The sequence below is a fragment of the Miscanthus floridulus genome, chromosome 8, assembly GCF_019320115.1.
Source record: "Miscanthus floridulus cultivar M001 chromosome 8, ASM1932011v1, whole genome shotgun sequence".
NCBI lineage: Eukaryota > Viridiplantae > Streptophyta > Magnoliopsida > Poales > Poaceae > Miscanthus > Miscanthus floridulus.
This window is the reverse complement of record NC_089587.1, coordinates 120,102,409-120,123,422: the sequence shown is the minus strand read 5'-3', so window position 1 is coordinate 120,123,422 and position 21,014 is coordinate 120,102,409. Positions and strand designations below refer to the sequence as shown.

The 21,014-nt window shown below is 40.1% G+C and overlaps 1 long non-coding RNA gene across 1 annotated transcript; it reads right to left on the bottom strand.

The window, feature by feature from the left end:
- Nucleotides 1-9,283: 9,283 nt before the first annotated feature.
- Nucleotides 9,284-12,330, bottom strand: LOC136473414 (uncharacterized). The gene is made up of 4 exons (XR_010762610.1): nucleotides 12,052-12,330; nucleotides 10,323-11,040; nucleotides 9,956-10,045; nucleotides 9,284-9,715 (listed from the first exon to the last, which is right to left on the bottom strand). It is a non-coding gene; the product is annotated as an uncharacterized lncRNA (long non-coding RNA).
- Between the last annotated feature and the right edge of the window lie 8,684 nt (nucleotides 12,331-21,014).

The window sequence follows — 21,014 nt, the reverse complement described above, 5'->3', positions numbered from 1 at the left end:
CAACATGGCTCTGATACCAATTTGTCACACCTAATTTTAAGGATAAAATTGAATGCATAAAACCCATGTGTGTCCAGGGATCAGTCACAACCATAAGTCAACAAATTACTAAAGTATCATCAGGGTGTATCTTACATAACAATTAATACCATCACATAGTCTTACACAACACAACGGAAAATAAAAGAAAGTAGCTCTCTCATGGTAGCTCCAACACAGGGATGGTCAACTGGTTGACCACAAGCCTAAAAGTCCTCTAAAAACTCCTCATACTCATTGACATTTGTTACCCATCCGGGATTTTTATCCAAATATACAAAGTAAACAAGCGTAAGTACTTCCCGTACTTAACAAGATAACATGGGGTTATGAAAGCTCAAAAAGGATGACTCTGGTTTACTGCGGTTAGCACTTTTAGTAAGTCAGGATTTTATCATCAATTATTATCAAGTTATGCTTAAACCCAATTAAACCCACGTGATCAGATATCAAAATCAATTGTATCATATTATCATCATAGAACATCATAAATGAGCAACAACAAATAACCAGTTATTCTGTGAGTTTTCCGAGACACTCGTGACCATGAGCACGGCTGTTATAACAGTTTGTAACCCTCTGCAAAGGTTGTGCACATTCACCGTGAGTCGTGATTCCCATATGCCCGGGTTAATTACTCCCATATCACTGCCAAGGTGAGCGGGTGGGGTACACTATGAAGCCATTTCATAGGTTTTTCTAACAAGTTAGGGCCGCTAGGTTTCCTCGGCAGGCAGATGTAGGAACCCCCCTTTCCTATGGCACAAATCCTTCGTGGCTATACACATAAGAACAGGGACAGTCCTATACCCAATGTGGCAAGCCCCTTTTGCATCGTAAAGGTAACCTCTAACAAGCTAGAAGAGGTCCTATTACTGAGCTAACGTCAGAGCCATGTGACTCTCATGGTTGCACTGTCAGTCCCAGCTTTTACCGACAGATAAGTCCTTATGGAGGGCTGAGAGCATCATGATCAAAAGTCATTTGCTCCTTCGCCCTATAATTCAGTTGTTTAAAAGCAAATTTTACCTTTTCGTTCCATAGAACCATTATTCATTATTTGGATCATGTACAGTTACATTGAGCGCTAGCAACTACCCATATGCATATAACCGTAGGAGACAAGGGAACAGGATAATCAACCACTAGGATGTCCTTACGGGTATCAAAATTAGACACATGCAAATGAGTAATTAATAAGGGTGAATAGGACATCAAGGAAGATCCCATGCTATAACAAACTCCTATTGGCCCTGCTGGTCTCCGAAGAACTCTTGGTCTCCAACGTTCTCCTCACCGTCTGAACTCGACCAACAAAGCAACATACAAGCATTCCAAGGCATTCATGCAAAGCAAACAATCCTATAGTTAGAATAGTACACCAGCAGTATAGAAAATAAGATAAAATGTTTATGAAAAGAATCTACGTCTCGCTACGATCACGTCAACTCCAAGTTTACGAAAAACAGAGCTAAAACACAAAAGTTATGAATTAAACAGGGTTTCCTATAGCAATTTATTTAATTAAACCTAACCAAAAATTTAAAAGTTGCAAATTTGGTTAACAGTGGTACTAACACGTAGATTATGCAATTACGAAACTAACGCAATTTGAACAGGTCGATTCAGAGCTAAAACGACGATTTTATAAGTAAAACAATGCAGTGGCATTTCTGTAAATAGAATGAACTATTTCTGAATTTAAATAAAATCAATTTTGGAATAATTAAAATGGCCGAGGATTGTGGGTTCTATTTGGCAAAACCTGGGGGTCTCTTTAGCAAAATGACCCGCGAAGGGGTATCGGCCATCAGTGGTCGTTGATCAAGCATTGGACGGTTCAGATTAGAGCTGGAGGGAGAGAGAAGGAGGACGGCGGCCGGAACAATGGCGGACGTGGTGGGGCGCCATGGCCGGCGACATGGAGCTCGACGACGTGCTCGATTCGGGGCTACGGGCCACGGTTCGATGAACCAAGGGCACCGGGGAAGAGAGGGGGTGTAGGCGACCTCGGCCAAGCCGAGAATGCGGCCGGAGGACACGGCCGTGGCGGAGGTGGCCATGGCTGGCGACAGGAAACTCCATGGCGCTCGCGGATTGGGCCCTAGAGGCCATGAAACTAGGAAATAATGGCACGGGGAGAAGGAGGGGAGCAAGTTGGTCTCACCGCGGAGGAAAACGGGGACGGAGACGGCTCGGGGACGGCGGACCGCGCGGAGGGGCGGACGGTGGGCCAGAATGAGGAAGGGAGGGGAGAGAAATGAATTTCCTTTTTTTCCAATTCAAATTTCCAAATTCATTTCCAATTGATTTTTTATTCCTTTTAAGTTTAAATCAATTCCACTCAATATATTAAATAAAATGTTGCAGCATGAGTGCATCAACATATATCTATCCTTATGATTGATTTTAATTTCACAAAAATTATTATTTTCCTATGTTTTAATGCACACATAATTGCATAAATAAATCAAATTTACTATTTTTAAAAGATTGCAAGTTTTAGGGTGTTGCAGAAACCAGACAATGACATTAGACGGGTGCTTGTTATTCTCTGTGGTAAGATGAAAATAACTTAACATGTGACAATGAAAAGCAACATATCCAAATGGATTGGAAAAGTTCATAATTTATTGCCTATGTCGGTACAGGTTTTCTACATAGACAACATCGACTTCGGGGACTTGACTCCATCAAAAAAAATGTTGCCCAGATTTCTAGACTTTCCATACGTCTTCTAAAAACACTAGAGAAAGAGGATAGGCAACATGTGGCTACAACGTTGATGGCATAATATGGTCGGCATGAGGTAAGAAAATATCAAGCTTGAACAACAATTATTTTAAACAATGTTATTGGCTACAATAACCAGCAATAATGTTTTCTCATTTCCAACAACTCCTTGAAGATGACAAAGTGATTTATAGTCAGAACAAGTTTTTTAGGAACAACAAAAGAATAGAAAACGAAAAGGTATATGAATCACTAAAACCACAGTATTAGACTTTAATTGTTGTAAAAGTTGCAAATTGTATGAACAAGATCACATTTTTGGTAATTTGATGCAGGAGTCAAGGACAAAAGATGATATATGCAGTGCAAGCAAAAGAGAAGAAATGAAATTTATATTGGACAATAAAAGTTAAGAATATCACCGATGATACACATTCGGCACTACTGGAATATTCTAGAATCATGTATGAAGATGGAAATGAACAAGGTAACAATGAACTTTGTACAATAAAACAAAACTACTTTTCCTATTACTCATATAGCAGAAAAAAAAACTAGGTAGAAATAATGCAAACATAAAAGGATAACTGATTAAATATTTTTATTATGAATTCATAAGGATGTTCTAAGATGGTTAGGCCCTCTGCAAATTCACGATTTAAAGATCAAGGAAACACAAGCACAGCTAATATAGTAATGAAAGGGAAAACAGCTGAGCCAAATGAAGGTGACATCCAAAAAAAAGTGGAACAAGGAGACCAGGGATCTAAGAGCAGTCATATACATGACGATTTGTATACTAAATGTATACAACTTGGTAGTCAAAACTTATCAGAAGGAGAGACAGAAATAGATTATAGACAGAGAAACATTGAAAGGGACAGTTACTGGGGAAGTTGGTTAGGCGAGCAAAGCATGAAAGGTAAGGGTATAGTCTACAGCAATATGTTATAGACAAAATAAATTTAGATCTTTTGATACATAAATATTTATTGGAAAGAATTACAAAGTACAAGTACTGATAATAACTTCACATCTCTAGGTGGTATCTCATTGGGTAGCGAACTGCCATCAGTTGACAGAACAATAAGCAGTGGATTGAAACGTGGAGTTCTACAAAAATTAGAAGAGATGGGATTATCAACAAACGGTAAACAGTTCTCTCAAATATTTAGCTTAGAAGAAATTATACATGTGATAGAATTATCTATTGACTATTATTTATAATTATATTCATACAAGTGTAGCACCTGGTTTTAAGAACAAAACCAGATATGTACCATATATGAGTCCAGGAAGTCAAATCTCACATATAACTACAAATAAGGGTAATATCAAAAGACAATGCTTATTACATAGCGTATTAGTATAAAGAATGCAACCTCAGAGTATAGACAGCGAAAAGACAATTCCGTTCTTTAGGTGAAGACTACACTTCCACAGGGACAACTGACTGGTTGATCACAAGCCTAATTCCTCCAAACTCTAGCAATCTGGTACCCATCTAGGATTTTTATCCAAATAATTGAAAAATAAAGTAAGCGTAAGTACATGTCATACTCAACAAATATAACATGGGGTTCATGATGCTCAAAAGGCTGACACTGGTTTAACTACGATTAGCTTTTAATGAGTCATGATTTTAGCAATTGAGTAGCAACAAGTTTATCACAAACCCATAAAAACATGATCAGGTAAACATGAATAATGAATAGCATAAACAGTAATCATTAGTGAGCATGTTCATCATCAGTATCATTAGTGTTCATCGTCTATTCCGTAAATGTTCCAAGGCCGTGACCGTGAGCACGGCTGATATACCAGTTTTACACTCTGCAGAGGTTGTACACTTTAACTGTGAGTTGTGATTTACCCTTTCACCCGAGGTCGCGAGCCTCTTAGCCCACTACCAAGGAAGATTGATAGGGTTTACTATGAAGCCTTTCAAAGGTTTGTCTAACAAGTTAGGGCCGCTAAGGTTTCCCCATCAGTAAGCATAAACCCCCCTCCAAGGAGTGACTAACAAAATACAAAGAAACCAAAGTGCACCCTTTTGGTAGGCTGAGATCATACAAACCGAAGCCCCTCTTGCGCCATAAAGGTAACCTCTAACAAGCTAGAAAAGGTTCTCATACTAAGCTAAAGCCAGAGCCATATAGCTCTCACAGCTGTACTGTAAGTCTCGGATAATCACTTACAGATAAGTCCTTAGGGAGAGGAATCTAGAGCATTTAGAAAGTAGCTAAACACTCCAGCCCCCTATTTCCATGTTGCTAAAAAGCATCTTTTAGTGTTTATTGCATATACCATTAGTCAAGTTACAAGATCATAACTTTAGTTGAGCACTAGCATCATACTACCCAATGCAATAACCCATAGGAATCAAGGTATAGGGTAACAAAGTACTAGAAAATCCTTAGTGGCAGTCGAGGTAGACACATGCAACATGAATTAGATAATTAAAGGTGTATAGGACAACAAGGATGATCCCACGCTATACTTACCTTAAATTTAGATCCTTCTTCAAGTCCAAAACTTCAAAGATCTGCTTCTTGATTCACCGCATATAACTCACCGACTGGACAAGATCATAAAGCACCACACAAGCATCCATGCAATCATACATGAAGCAAACAATAGATCTAAATTAAAACAATACACCAATCATAAAATCAAGATGAAAAGTTTGTAAAACAAATCTATGTCTTGCTACGAACATACAGACGCGAAAAGCACTCTAATCGGAGTTATGGTTGAGAAGATACAACTACCGAAAGATTTGCTTTATACGTGGAAAAGAAAACTATAGGCTTCATTTATTTTAACCATATAAATTCATATATATATATATAATATTTTATAAATATTATAAATTAAATCAATTCAAATTTAGTTTGAATTATAAAACTAAAGTAAAACAAACCATATTTTCTTTATAAAATCCAGTTGCATAATCATTAATCAAGATATGATTTAAACCATGAAATTTTAGAAATAGTAATATGGTAAACACTATTACTAACGCGTAGATCTCGTTGCTATGAATCTAATGCAACTTGAATGGGTCAAAACGGAGCTAAAGCGCAGAAGATATGAAATAAACAAGATTTTCTTAAATAAAATAATAGATTAAATCTAACCTCAAATTTTAAAAGTTGAAAACAGATCTAACAGTAGTATTAACATGTAGATTATGAAATTACAAACCTAATACAAGTTGAATAGATCAAATCGGAGTTAAAACAAAGATTTTATGGCTAAAACAAAATTAGTGGCAAACTGTAAATAAGTGAAAACGTAATTTAAATATAATCTGAAAGAAGCTATGTTTTCAAAAGAAGAAAACGTAATCTGTGATTGCACCTTGGATGGAGGGTTAATTTGCCAAAAATAGAGGGACTCTTTAGCAAAAAGAACAGCGAAGGGGTATGTTTTAATCTGGGCCATAGATCTTAGATTGGACAGCTCAGGATGATCATAAGTATATGTGTATTTCCATTGTATTTCTAGATTTGTTTTTGTAAAGGAAAACGGCCACAAAACATATACATGATGTCACGTGATGTCATCAAGCTGGCTAGCAAATTGAATCACGGCAACGCATGCACGGCTCACGGCTGGTGGCGCCATGTACGGCGGCGACCAGAGCTCGCCAGAACGGCTAGAGAAAAGGCCTAGGGGCTCGGTTGACCAAAAGGAGAGCACTGGGATACCGAGAGAGCGACGGCGAGCTCACCTGGGCACTGAACGAAGATGGACCGGAGGCGGCACCGGGCTTAGCGGAGCAGCAGCGACTTCCACGGGGTAAAGCTCGTCGGTTAGCTCAAGTTGACGAAGAAACAGCAGGATGCTGCGACGGCTTCGACGGATAGGCTCGGCTCCTCGGCGGGATTCAACTAGGAAGCAGCGCGAGCTCCGGCATGGACGGCGGTGAAACGGCAGGCGACGTCAACGGCGATGGCGGCATGAGCTCTAATGGAGATGACGGCTTGCGCTAGGATTCGGCGAGGGCGTAGCGGTGCCGGGGCTCGGCTTATATGGGGCGCTTCGCGTGGGTGCACGGCAAAGCGAGCGAGGCGGGGCAACGTGGGACTCTCGGGCGGTGGCGGTGGTGTCCGAGTTGGGCATGGCGGGGAAGAAGACGCACTGACAAGCGGGGCCTGTTGTCAGCGAAAGGAGGGAGAAAGAATGGCTCGGCCGGGCTGCTGCGCAGGCTTCTTCTAGCCCAAGTGGGAAGGGAAGGAGCTGGGTCGGGCGCCAGGGAAGAAAGGAGAGAGCGGGCTAGGCCGGCTCTGTTAGGAGCAAGCTGGGCCGTGCGGGAAAAGTGCAGCGCTGGGCCGATGCGTGCAGTAGCGAGGTGGGAAGGGAACTGGGCTCCAGCTTGGGCCGCGCAAGAGAGGGGAAAGAGGAAAGAATTTGTTTGCTATTTTGTTTTCAAAACCAAATTCAATTTTGAACCAAATCAAATCCAAATAGAGTTTAAAATACACTTTTTAATACAAATAAAAATGAGAAATTTTGGTAAGTTTTCCAAAAATAAATTTTTACAACTTTTGAAATGCATTTATTTCCTAATTTTCTTTTCTTTCTTTTCTTTTACTTCAAAGCCATTTCTAATTTTTTTCCAAAAGTAATTTGAACCATTTTAAATTTTCAATCAAAACCACTCAACCAGATAAATCAAATTCAAGGGCATGTATGCTCAAATATGTTGCTACCTTATGATGAATTTTAATTTAATGAAAACTATTCTTTTTCCTATATTTCATGTGCACCAAAAATTCATAAATAAATCATTTTAACTCTATGTTCAAAAGAGGCAAATTTTAGGGTATTACAACAAGTAGCAACAGAGAAGGATGAATGCGAACATACCAATGAGACTGTTCCTGAAGAGCTGAACTACCCAACGCCATTGCTCATAGTAACACCAGCAGTAGAACAAGGAATTATATGCCTTCGAGGTGGAATACTATAACATTTCAAAAGAAATAAAATTTCTGATTAAGGAAGTAGCTTATATTTACCCGTACTAATTCTTACAAACTGTTACATCTCCTCAGATGATGACCTAGAAAAATCTGATGCTAATAGTATAATTGTCAACGACATGAAAGTGGTAATCCAGTATATAAACAGAAATTCAAGATTCGGAGTGTCTCCGTTTGCAATAGGGATGAAACACCTAGATGTGCCATAGAAGCTCAACTGGCGTCATAAATAGCACTATGACATATGAATGATGAAGACACATCAAGGTATGGTGTGATTACGAAATAATAAAAAAATGGTTTACCTTTAGATGAGTAACTTAATTATTGCTAATACTTGCAGCGTGTGGTACATGCATATGTTCCCAAACAAAATACAAATTGAAGGGGCAATGATGCAAGGGGTGTTCCAAGGCAAAAATGACTTTGTTCCGAATATTATGGACGCAATGGTTAGGTTGTACCAACAAATGGATAATAAACTTTATGAAAAATGGGATGAAAAAAGGTGGAGACATTTCCTACCGACTGATTTTGCGGTAAGAACAACAAAAAATAAAGATGGTATTATGCATCAGATAAAATAATACTGATGGACTTACTAATTAAGGCAGGTGACAAATAACAGGTTTGGGGACTGAAGAAAGCTAGAGGCGAGCCGACATTACTGGTTAAGGACATGTTCTTGGGTGAACACATATCATACAACGTCGAAGACTGCAGGCTTGTAAGTACACATACTAAAAAAGTCAACAACATGATGATTGAACAGTGTGATATGTGTGGAAAAAATAGAAAAGTTTATTTTTTCATACGTATATTAAACAAGTTTAAATAACTGCAGGTAATGGCGCCAATAATTATGGAGTGGCATTGATGCCTTTATATATGGGATTTCGAGAGGAAGAAGGTAGTGGTGCTAGATCCAAAAAACATGAAACTAGGAAATTAAGTATTGGAGGATAAACACAAAGGCTACATTTTGCTACTCAATTCTGGTATTAATGAGTGCTAGAGAAATCTCACAAATAGCAATAACAACAATATTGATAATTGGGACACTGAATACATTGATGTCATCGGGGGAGAAGAAAACAGGTACCACACTACTACTATAGATTAAATAGAAAAAAAGTATTAGACAAATTAATAATAGTTGTTTTTTTATAATAACAACATCAACACTGGATTGTATACAATCTTCTATGCAAGATACTTCGATGGGGAAGTCATGACAAGGGTGTTGACTAAGGTGAGAAAAATAAAAAAAAACTATGGTCTGATATAATTATTGTGAATATGAGTGATAACATTTTCAATATTTTCAGGAGGCCACCCAACTGCAAAGGATGAACCTAATGTACCAACTACTGAAGATGTACCGTCATCAAGAAGGAATGCAATGTACCATTGCGAATAGAATTGGGAAAAGGGACATACAACTTTTGCAGAATGCTTTTGACGAAATTGGTGAACTGATGTTGCATGCTATTAAGACTTTAATGTAAACGATATACTTGTCAGGAAGTGCAAATATGCATGCTTGCGTTATTAATTACACTGCAGTGGTTATGGTTCTGTCCCACAACACCAACAGACCAGAGAAAAAGCAATTTAGTCAACGTCAGCTCTCCTTTCAAGCAAAAGGAAAAAAAATACAATATTTGCTCATATGAAAAATATCAGCCTGGTACTGCAATTGTCAGTTGTTAATCAGGTGGTCCAGAGCCACGAATGCATCTTTCACAAGGCATTTATACTCAACCAAAAAATCTGAGTAAAGACAACTTAAGCTGCTGCAAAATGACAGCGTAGTCACAGGCTGCGATAATCAACACTGACTACTGCTCCGGGTCATATGAACTGCTTCAAGAATTCAGTCGCCACTTAGCCGGCCACGGGCCACGAGTGTTTACTCACAGCTTCAGCTCGTGGATCTCCTTGTCAATATCCTGGAGTTCATGTAAGCAAATTATAAGACGTTTTGGTTTTTCTAGATACATTGTTTTTACTATATATATAGACATAGTGTGTATCTAAGTGAATGGAAAAATATATGCATCTTGAAAAGCCAAAGTGTCTTATAATTTGGGATGGAGGAAGTATGTGCTAACATACGGTGTTTGCATATATCAACCAGAGTAAAAGTGACAAACTCAAGGCCATGCTTATGCTGATGCATGTCAACTTACCTCCATGAATTGTGCGATAAAATCTATGAGCTTGTGCTTATTCATGTCCTCGCTATGGTAGTTTGTTATTAGGAAACTTATATCATGACCCTGAAACATAAGGCATACTTAGGCACAGGTTCAGTTGTAAACAATTTGGATTTCTAATAAAGGGATAAACAGTTATGCTGAAAAAACTGATCATTATGTGGGAAATACGGCAAGACAGTGAGAGAAAAAAACTAGTACTCCATCCGTCCCAAAATCTAGCATTTCGAAGATGTATCCATGTGCTTTAGAGATAGTTCATGTTTCGTAGGAAAGCTAAACTACTGGAGCATAAAACCCACTACTCAATGTAATCAGTTTAAGTTGGAAATTGCAATACCTGAACTGGTTCTCCTCAACACTTCGAATGCCTCTGCCCTCATTGACAAAAAAACTAAGGAACTTTGAAAGAATGTTATCCAGTTCATTTGCCTGCTTAACCTGTCAACTCAACTAGAAGCTATGAATATATACCAGATGCCAAATGGTTGCCTGACAAAACATATTAAACACATGCAGATGCAACGTATGTGAGCAGGCACTGAACATTGTCCATTCCTCTCCACCTTTTTAGTTTGTACCAAGAATATTTTCTAACAATTTTGTTACCAAAGTATACATTTGTAACACAAACAAATCACAATATCGTTCAAATAAATATATCAAGTGTATATCAGCAGTGATACCACAAAAACCATTGAAATGACCAACAAAGTTCTCCATAGTACCATCATGCTTATACGTATAGAGTTGATTGAAGTCTCTATCAAACATTGTCTGCTTCATTGCAGCATATCAGTACAAGTAGATAAATGTAGAAGTATGTGTCATAATTCTCAAAATATTTACTTGAAAAAGCGAGAATTTAGTCAATGTTCAAACGGTTTGACTTCTCGAAAAGCAAGAATTGCATTCCTTTGTGGACAGAGGAAGTACATATTAACATGCGTGGTTTACAAAAAGGAAATAAAAGTCAATAATGAAGGATTGTAAACTGAATTTAAGATACTGTCAAAGAAGTCTCCCTCACCGGATTCAGCAGAAGTTCAGGGCTTGTCCTGTGAATAAGAATAAAAACAAAGATGGATTAGTACGGGCAAAGAGATATATTTGCATGAGCATTTAGAAAATTCACAAGCAAAAATGAGTTGTGTTGACAATAGGCATGCTTTACTGAAAAGGTACAACCAGATGCAGGTGAGGTACAAACCACAACTAAATGGTTAGAATAGATAAAAACATCAGAGGACCAAAACAATTCCTAAAAGGTACATACAGAGGAATTGAATCGAAACCTATAGAGGATGCAACGTGAATCGAAACATACGGAAAGCTACTCTATCGAATCGAATATGAATGTGACCTGGAAAGGTTCATACTAATTGCAACCACCTCATGGTCACTATAGGGTCAATATACTCAAGGCATACCTTACAACAAATAAACATTTGAAAATGAAAGACAACAAATACCAACTTACATTGTAAAGACATAACAAAAATAACTTTCTGGGCAATCTGACAACATTGAGAAAGAACCTTGTATTTCAGAAAAAAATCTTTACCTTGAAAATAATTAATTACTTGCACCTCATTTAATTTAATTTTGATAAGTACCTCAGTTTCAAAATTTACAAAAAGTTTCAAAATTAATGGCGACTCAATAAAGGTATCAATTTCAATAGAATATGTTAGCATTAACAAGCTTGTGTAAAACTGTAAAACGAAGTGCAAGTAAATTGGCAATAACATAGCATGTGCAAAAAACTGAGAACTATCACAACCAGGCAGTACCGCAGTAGCCTAGTTCTAAACACACACACACACACAAAAGAAAAACTTCTCAGTATTCCATTATCAATAACAGAAACTTCTCAGTATTCCATTAGCCATGTCAGATGGCCAAACAAACATAACCAAAAGCTAGGTTGGGTGATCTGGTCAGCGTTAGAACCTACATGTAGTCATACACATGAGGAAACCATCTGAAATCGGCGTTGACTATCCAACTATGCAATTACTATCGAATCAAACGGGAATAGGAGCAAATCAATCCATCAAAAAAGGTACCTTCATGAAGAACAAATCCTGGATCTGAAAACCTAGAAATGAAATCCCCGGTCAAGAATGTGGCACGTCCCATGGAGACAGAGGAAGGAGGGGGAGGGACGGGGAGAGGAGCACAAGCAGCAGCAGTGCCAGAGAGAGAGGAGCAGCTTCAGAGAGAGGGGAGCAGCGCCGGAGAGGAGCTCACGGAGAGAGAGAGGAACGCCGCTTGAGAGAGGATAGGAGGAAACACAGCCCAGACGAAACAAGCCGAGACGAGGCTAGGGAGCCAGACGACACGGAGCCAAGGGAGCGGAGCCGTGAGTCTTGCATGCACGGGGTGCTCCAGCACACAAAAGTAGACATGCAGCGCGGGACCCACGGGGAAAAGCAACCAACCAGAGCTTGCCAATAAGCTCCGCGGGCCCAGTTTAGATTGCGAAAAATTTGGCAAAACGACGCGGTAACGTTTTCGTTGTTATTTGATAATTAGTGTCCAATCATAATCTAATTAGGCTTAAAAGGGGATTTCGTCTAAATTGTATAATTAGTTTTATTTTTTATTTATATTTAATGCTTTATACATGCGTTTTCGTATTTGATGTGACGGAGAATTTTGAAAAATTTGACGTTTTGAGAGGGAACTAAACAGGCGCAAGGTATTGCATTTCAGGGAGCCGGTAGGGTAGCCAGGGGAAAAATGATATTCAACTGAAGCTGATATACCCGCTTACACTGGAGTTAGCGAACCGTCAAACACAGAAGCAAACCCTATCTCTCGGTTTGATTCATATCATACACTGAAGCTACTCTTAGACGCTACAAGGGGCGCAATCCAGCGTGCACAACGATGACATGGGGGTGTGGCGGCAGTGGGTTAGTGGATGAGCATGATAAGGCACAATTAATAATAGGGTTTTGTTGGCCCGAGTACATATGGGCCTTGCCGCATTGGGCCATGTCATGTCATCCATTTGTCCATCATCAATAGAAGGAGGGCTCCTCTCAAAAAAAAAAGAGAAGAAATAAAACAATCAATAGAAGGGTTCGAGAACTAGGCAGTGGGACTAGGTGGGTCCAGCGAAATGGCGCATGCCATCAAATGCTTGCATGCTTGAGCTTGACCTATGTGATGGAATTCTCCTATCATTATCGCAACCCTATACATAACCGGCATCATGTGGTGGATACATAACCAATTTTTGGTCAAAAAGAAATATTGTATTTTGTATATTAAACATTTTGTTAAACCCATTTTCCATGTGGATAGTGAACAATACTTTCAATAATTAGTATGGCACTTTAAGCCCATGTATGTAATATAATACGCAAAAGAATTCGAAATGCAAATCTCATTACCGCTCGAATATAGGTGGTGTTTGTGACTGCTCCACAAACTCTGTTCTACAAACTTTACCGTGGAGCAGTTCCACAAAAAACTAGAGTTCGTGGAGCAACTCTTTAGGTGCTCTCACAACTCTACCCTTTTTTCTTGAACAGAGTGCGTGGAGTTAAAACTGTTTGGCTAAAAAATATGGAATAGAGCTAGAAAATGTGGAGCGGAGCAGTCCCAATCACTAGTTGAAGCGCTAAAGACTGCTCAAAAGAACTGGTGATCCTACATACGCATGCGCACGTGAGCATGTTCGCTCACCTCATCTTGCTAGGGCAAACAGATTCATGGACTGCATGTCATCCTCATGTAGTCATCTATCGTGTTTACTATACGCATCCTAGTAGCACAAGCTCGTATGTGCATGCCCGGCGTCCGTCTATATATGCTTCCAATTCTTCTGCGACATTTCGGACGAATGCACTCCCAGGAACAAGGTACACAACGAGTGAAAACAGGACGTACTCCCAGTGCCTGTCATGTCTAGCTAGCTGTTTCTCACTTGCTAATTTTTGGGAGACTACCCAAATTGCATCGTGTGCTTTTTTTAGTGCAACGGAGAAGTGTATATATATCTTCAGTACTACAGTAGTACACAACTATTTCAAGGCCCTGTTCGCTTATCTTATAATCCGTCTTTTCAGCTTGTTTTTTCAGCCGGAACAATGTTTTTCTCTCACGATAAATCAACTGTAACAGTGTTTCGGCTTTTTTTCAGCGAAGCGAACGGGGCCGTTAAAGGATCACCAAGATCTTGTACTTTTTTATGTTTCATTTCAGTAATTCATTGAGAGTTGAGACGAAGGACAACGATACCACCAAAATCATTGTCATGACCGCATTGAAATTAAGCTAGAATCAAACTTTTGATTTTCCTTTGCCATTATTTGACCATCTGTGTCACGCTGAGCAAATTAACTGCAGGCAGACATGAATCGGATGCAGTCCAGCATGCAGCTGAACGTCCCATGTGGCCGTGTTTATACATACCAAAGTGTGGCAGGAAAACTATTTGGATATATTTGAAACTGTTGTAGATTGTAAATTAGTATTTATTGGGTGATGATAATGTTACAGCTTAATTGATGAAAATGTTGTTCCTAGTATGCTAGATAGCGGGAAGAAGAGCAACATTTTGAATGGCGTATACGCCTCTCCAAACAGGCCTGTTCGCTTGAACTTATCAACTGACTTATCAGCTAGAATCTACAATATTTTTCTCTCACAATAAAACAGCTATAGCCAGCTTATTCTAGACGTGCGTGGCATGTTTTCCGTGTACTGGTGTGCTCCGAACTCGTGTAGCCCAGTTTCCTGAAGCCTCCCGTACCTACTTCTACTACACAAAGGGCAAATGCAAGCTATGACTCCTATTAGCTGTGATGGCCGCATCTTTGCCACCATCGGGCAATGTACGTAGTTCCGCTTCGTGTCCTGCTGAATTTATATTATTGCCGATTGCCATTGTCCATGAATCAAGAGGTGTAGTAAAGGCATACGGTGCATCTAATAAAAAGCAGAAGTACGTACATGAGGAATTGACAAATTTAAATAGCTCCTGATTATATGAGTACTCCACGTTGCCTCCTCCAAGGTCCAAGAGCTCTGGGTGTCAGAAGACAGTACTGATGATCAAACGTTTCAAAAGAGCTTTGACTGCTCGCACGTCTATTTCTTATACCGGAGAAATATTTTAGAAATAATTTCTCGTAGCAAATTTCAAGGTGTAAGTGATACGCAGAAAGTATTTGTGCAGACATGTAACTTTTGAATGGACATATTCGCTATACATTGTTTTCATTGATATGGCCTATAAATACAAATAGGCAATTGCAGTTTGTAGATTAATATTACACTGAGTGATGAGGAGTATCAAAAGCTGGACCTGCGAGGGTATGACTACCCCAGGTATTGCATTAAGAAGAAGATCTTCTCACGCAGGCCCAGAAAACCCTCGAATCCCTGCTCCACCCTTACACAGCGGCACCGTCGCCCTGTGAGAACGGACCGGTTCCTTAGGTACCTATGCTTTGACGTGGAACAGACGAAGGGATTTTTTTAACCGCAGCCTAAAATTCGCTCCTACGGGAAGTCGAATCCTAGTACCTAAGGAGTGCCGCCGGGATGGCCTTTCACAGTGATGAGGAGTGTAACTTTTGCGAGTGCCCACAAGCTACATTTAGGCGGTGATTGGTTGGCTTAATCGTCATCCATACCAGACCCGCTAGATGCAGTACTATGTTGATTGGATGTCTGGTCTAGTATCTGGACCTGACCCCAGCATGCAAAAGCTACTGCCGAGTCTGGTTCCTAAGATGTGGGTATAATTTGCGTTTCTCTAGAGCCTAGAGATGTGGCTAGCGAGCTGCAAGCTGACGCATGGAGATAGCTAAAAAAGACTTGGTGTTCTACAAATCGTTGCTACACGCAGGTGACCAAACAGCTCTATCGAAACAAACTAGCAATCATATCCCTGTTGCATACACCTAGCTAGGCCGGTGCAAGCCTAGCTCTATGAGCCAAGCTACGATGCGTAACAAACCAAATATGTTTTCTCTTTCTTCTTTTTCTGTTTGATAAATAGGCATTTTCATGATCAATTTGATTCAAAAATAAAACATCAACAGGTCTGTGACGATATATATGTGCATGTATATATCTCTGACAAACGCTACAGCATGCAAGTATAACATACAGATTGATACAGTAAGAACGCAAAGTATGGTAATCATAGAATTAAGATTGTACCTAGCGGAGGGTCCCATGCTGAGGACATCGGAGGCTCCATTCGCACTAGTCGACATAGTGCGTTGCTCGAAGTCATGGACCACAGTCGATGCAGGAAGATGTTCGTAGTGCAGTCCCACGAACGGTCACCAGGAAGAAGAAGGGTTCCGCGAGCTATCACCAGGAAGAAGATGTCAGACGAGCAGTCGCGGATTTGCTCCCCAAAAACCTAATCGCCGCACACCCCGTGCAAGGTTCGTAGATGGACGACGGTTACGGAGGCACCTACTCTCCCGCTACTCCATGCACGCAGAGGTACGGGACGGGGAAGACCTAAGGGCGGCTGAGATGTGGTCTCTCTCTCGGAAGCGAAGTGGAAGCCAGGAAGACTGACGGAGGACTTCAGATTTATAGCTGCGACGGGAAGGGAGAAAGGCAACGGGGAATCATAGAAGACAGAGATACGAAGAGATGGCAACTCACGCTATCAGTTCGTCTCCACCATAAAAGAAAGAAACTCCCGTGATTATGTGGATTAAGTGGCAAAACCTGGCCACGCCCGCTCGCTCGCCCCCCCCCCCCCCGCCTGCCTGCCTCGCCTCGCCATGCCACGCCACGGCCTCGGCCTCGGCCTTGGCCCGCGCCCACGCCGATGGCCTGGCCCGGCCGGTGGCGGCAGCGGTGGGGCGTGCACGCGTGTGGCGCTCCTTTGTCCTTTTTTCAGCTTCTCAATTGAGATGGATAATTTTTAACCAAATAAGCTGAGTAAACGTTCAGTCAAAATCTCATACGGTATTAAACCATACAACGCTTAATGTTACGTACCATAGAGTTTTATTTGATTTATTAAATATTATACGGGCCAAGCCCATAATATATCCAACAATCCCCACCAAACTCTAAGGTTTGTAACAAAGTAGTCTCAGAACCACATTTCTTTTATATACCAGTGTTTCGATGGAGACTATTAAGTTGAACATCCATTTAGAGCAATAGTTTCACTCAGTCACAACTGAACAATAGGACTAAGCGTTGAATTGACAGTTTTGTGTGAGGTGAATGTCACTAAAGTCCATAGCTTATACTAGGCTACAAAAGGCATCCTCTCTATTTGAAGCATATAAGTCATACTCCAGTGCCTTCATGAGTATTTAGAGATCACCCAAATCTCATAGACTGTGACCAAGTAGTCTGACTCATATAGGTGTGTTCCTCAAAACATGTTCTGTAGGACAACATCTTTGCTTTAGCAAGCCACTTGGAACACATTAAGGTAAAAACAACTTGCCTTACAGAAAGGAAAGATATGCATCAGAAATGAGTCTTACTAAGGATCGTTTCCTCATAATTTACTACTAGCTTATTTCACCATCCTAGTTCACAGGAATCTCCGATCACATAGAATAGGTTACCACTATAGTAAATTTTATGTGGGTCTCAAACCCTATCTCTCTCGATGCACTTTCTATCATATTGCGTGACAGACCCTTAGTGAATTGATTTGCCTAGATTGTTAGATATATGAACATAGTCCAACAATATTACTCCAGAGTTTCTCAATTTTCTGATAGATTTTAGTCGTCTCTTAACATGCCTTGTAGACTTCATGTTATCCTTAGAACGGTTAACCTTCGTAATCACAGTCTAGTTATCACAGTTCATAGAAATAGCCGATATGGGTTTTTCAATAACTGGTAAATCCATAAGGAGATCATGAAGCCACTCGGCCTCAGAGCCAGCAGTGTCTCATGCTGTGAGTTATGCTTCCATTGTAGACTTCGTTAAGATAGTCTGCTTACAAGACTTCTAGGAAACTAGCACCACCTCCAAGCGAAAACATATACCCACTTGTGGCATAAAAGCTCATCAGCATAAGAGATCTAGTTGGCATCACTAATAGCCTTCCAGCACCTTCGGGTGTTCGGTATAACGAATACCATAAGTCATAGTGCCTTTTAGATAGCGCATCACTCTCTCAAGAGCACGCCAGTGATCATCTCCTTGGGTTTGACACAAACCGACTCAGCTTGCACACATAGCAAATGAGATGTCAGGCCTTGTTGCACTAGCAAGATACATGAGCGAACCAATGATCTGAGAATATCTCAATTGATCCCTTGCTATTCTCTGATTTTTCCTCAATAGCACACTCGGCTCATAAGGTGTAGGAGCAGGTTCACAGTCACTAAACCCAAAGCGACTCAGCATCTTTTCCACATAGTGGGATTGTAACAGTGTTACCCCACCATCACCTTCTCTCATAAGCTTGATATTAAGAATAACATCAGCCTCTCCCAAATCTTTCATTTCAAAATTATTAGATAAAAATTTCTTCACCTCCTCAATCACTTTGAGGCTAGTATCCAAAGATCCGTATGTCATCAACATATAAGCACAAAATAACTTCCTTCACCCTCACCATACCGATAGTACACACATTTGTCAGCTTCATTCACAACAAAGCTAGCAAATGTTAAAGTTCTGTCGAACTTCTCATGCCACTGCTTAGGAGCTTGTTTTAGGCCATATAATGACTTTAATAATTTACACACCTTGCCTTCTTGACCATTTGCTACAAACCCATCCGGCTGATCCATATAGATCTTCTCCTCTAACTCTCCGTTTAGGAAAGCTGTCTTAACGTCCATTTGATGAACGATAAGACCATAAGAGGCTGCCATGGAAAGCAAAACTCGAATTGTAGTCAATCGAGCAACCGGTGAATAAGTATTAAAGAAATCCTCACCTTCCTTTTGAGTATAACCCTTAGCCACAAGTCTTGCCTTGTATCTCTCGATGGTACCATTAGGCCTAAGCTTTTTCCTGAACACCCATTTGCACCCTATAAGCCTTGCACCCATAGGGACGATCAACTATTTCTCAAGTTCCATTAGACATAACAGAATCCATCTCACTCCATACTGCTTCCTTCCACAAGTCAGCATAAGAAGAGGAATATGCCTCTTCAATAGTCGTTGGGGTGTCATACACAAGATACACAATATAGTCATCACCAAAAGACTTTGCTAGTCCTCTGTCTCTTACTTTTCCAAGTGACTATAGAGTCATCGTCCTCAGGATTTTGCATATAGGGTTCCTCAATTTGTTCTATCGGAATAAAATTTTCATGCTCATGGGGAATTATAAATTCATGACTAGTTGTGCTAGGTGCATTTTTCATGAGAATTCATTCTCAAAAAATATAGCGTCTCTAGATTCCATGATTGTATCAATAGCCATCTCAGGAACACTAGAATTTATAATTAAAAATCTATAACCCACGCTGTGAATAGCATAACTAAGAAAAACACAATCAACGATCTTTAGTCCAAGCTTTCGCTTTTTGTTTATTGGCACATTCACCTTTGCCAAACATCCCCAAGTTCGCAGGTAAGAGAGATTTAATCTCTTCTTCTTCCATTCCTCGAATGGTGTAATTTCTTTGTTCTTTGTGGGCACCCTATTCAGGACATGACACGCTGTCAATATAGCATCACCCACCATTCCTTAGATAGTCCCGCAGTCTCTAACATGGCACTAACCAAATCAGTTAGAGTGCGGTTCTTTCTCTTTGCAATTCCATTGGATTGTGGTGAGTATGGTGGCATCCTCTCATGAATAATTTCATGCACCGCGCAGAACTTAGAAAATTTATTTGAGAAATATTCTCCCCCACGATCGGACCGCAAACGCTTGATTTTCTTCTCAAGTTGATTTTCTACCTCAGCTTTATAGACTTTAAAATAATGCAACGCTTCATCTTTAGTTTTCAATAAATACACGTCGCAAAATCTAGTACAATCATCTATAAATGTCATAAAGTATCATTTACCGCCTTTTGTTAATTCGCCATTCATTTCACATAAATCAGAATGAACGAGTTCTAATGGTGCCAAGTTCCTCGCCTTAGCAGTCTTATGAGGCTTGCGCGGTTGCTTTGATTGCACACACACCTGACACTTAGAATCTTTGACTAAGTTAAATTTTGGGATTAAATTCAGATTTGTAAGCCGCGTGAGACAACCAAAGTTAATGTGACAAAGTTGTGAATGCCATATATTCGACTCAGTCCAAAACATTAACATTATTCACTACTTTATTACACACATCCTCAAGCAAAGATAAGCGGAACATGCCTTCGCAATCATAACCTTTTCCAACAAATGAATCCATGTCTCGACACAACACACTTATTGGACTCAAGCATAATTTTAAAGCCATCATTACACATTGAGAACCGCTAACAAGATTCTTCTTGATGGAGGAGACATGCTTGCATGTTCTTTAATAACACCGTCTTTCCCGAAGTAAACTTCAGAACGACCGTACCAGCACCAAGAACACTGCGTATGTGAAAAGTTTCCCTATCAACAAGGCTCCAGTCCTGCCAGCCTGATAGGAAGTAAACAAAGAAACATCAGCACACACATGAATATTAGCACCGTTGTTCCATCCACCACTCAGGTGAAAGACAAACTGAAAGAACAAAGGTAAAAAATTACCATACCCAAATGTTCCTCCTCCAGTCTCGCTAATCACCACATTTGCTGATTTCTTTTCTTGCTTATATTTGCGGTCTGGGCACACACTTGCCCAATGCTTATCACTCCCGCAAACAAAGCAACCTCCACATTTTTGTTGTTTTTTTTCTTAAACTATGCAGTTTGCTTAGGCTTTGTATTGTTGTTCTCTTGTATGTTCTTCTTCTTTTTATTACGGGATACAAATGAATTTTTCTTCTGCACCATATTGGTAGCGGAAGACTCAATTCCTCTTCCATGATTGTCTTTTGCTCTCGCCCTCTCCTCAACATCAAGAGATCCAATAAGCTCAGCCACGCTAAACTCTTGTCTCTTGTGTTTTAGAG